The 1,306-nt window shown below is 39.7% G+C and overlaps 1 protein-coding gene across 6 annotated transcripts in view; it reads left to right on the forward strand.

The window, feature by feature from the left end:
- ENAH (enabled homolog (Drosophila)) overlaps positions 1 to 1,306 on the forward strand; it is a 47,077-nt gene that overhangs the window by 31,284 nt on the left and 14,487 nt on the right. The gene's annotated exons all lie outside the window — the stretch shown is intronic.

The raw sequence follows: 1,306 nt of genomic DNA on the forward strand, positions 1-1,306 counted from the left end.
GTATGTGCGGCTTTGGACATGTGAATGACCTTAAGCAAGGAATAATTTGAACCACTTTGATCCTCTGCGTAGTTCCAAATTTAGGAAGTAGTATGCAACACCTACAGCATTTTTCTGTACAGTGGTTGTATTTTGATATCTGGCTGTATACACACACATATATATAAATAAAAAGGCAGGTTTTCCTGTGGTATTCTACCAGCCTAGCTAAAAAGACTTCAGGAGAAAGGTCTAGTTAAGCAGGTGACAGTCTTAAAGGACACTACCAATATGATAGAAATGTGCTTTACATGAAGTAAATGACTTTGTTAACCTGAAACCTGATTTTATATTGATTTAATCGATTTAGGTCTTTGTACTTAAGCCTGCAATAGCTCAGCTAAAGGTGTGGGAAGAGGGGCTCCTGGGGGAAGAACAGACTGTGGGTTCATCACAGACAAGCCATGCAGAGTAGATCCTGCTTACACGCGCTTGTCTTTAATGAATGTGGATGATACTGTGGGATGGAGTGGAAAAAGGGTGAATGACCTCACTTGTAGTATGGAATAAAAGTGTGCGTTTGGGTGGTGAGTGACGCCAAGGGAGTTTAAAAAGCTCTTACATGTGCACGGTGCTTAGCAGGGTAGGAAAGCAGGAAGAAATTCCTGCCTGCAGAGGTTGTTTAAGGTAGTTGCACATCAATTTTAGTAGCTTCGGGCAATTTGGGCAAGGTCGGGAGGATATACGGGGCTATTTTCATAGTCACAATTTCTTAAAATGTTTGTACAATAATAATTACACAGCGATCATCAGAATATTCTTTCTTCAAAACACATCTTGTATTGCATATCAACATAAGCACTAAAGGAATCATAGATTAAAAAAAATTGGAGAGCTCGTTCGCACCAGCTTAAAATACGTCAGTCTTCTAACTCGCTAATCAGTGTTTGTATTAAGTTATTAAACTTGATTCCTGGAAAGGTTTTAGAGGAGAGATTTTTATCTGGCTTAGAAATCAGCACTGGAACTTAAAACAGCTCAAGGGTTCGGATGTTTGAGTGGTGTGTTAAATGTTTGTTAGTGCAATGACAAGTCACTCTGTGTTCAGCACCATTTGACCACACAGTATTGTTCCTACACGGTATCACACTTGTGCGTTACCTGACTCTTTAAAAAAGCTTTGCCTGTTGCCCAGTGTAAGACTCTTCTTGCTTGCAGCACAGAACCTGCCTGGAGGGTTCTTGTATGTAAATGTCTCTGAAGCGATCTGGTGTCTCATAGCATATTATGTAATAATTTTAGTGTGTTTAATAAGAATGGTTCTCTC

The sequence above is a fragment of the Buceros rhinoceros genome, unplaced genomic scaffold, assembly GCF_000710305.1.
Source record: "Buceros rhinoceros silvestris isolate BGI_N320 unplaced genomic scaffold, ASM71030v1 scaffold1035, whole genome shotgun sequence".
Classification (NCBI taxonomy): Eukaryota; Metazoa; Chordata; class Aves; order Bucerotiformes; family Bucerotidae; genus Buceros; species Buceros rhinoceros.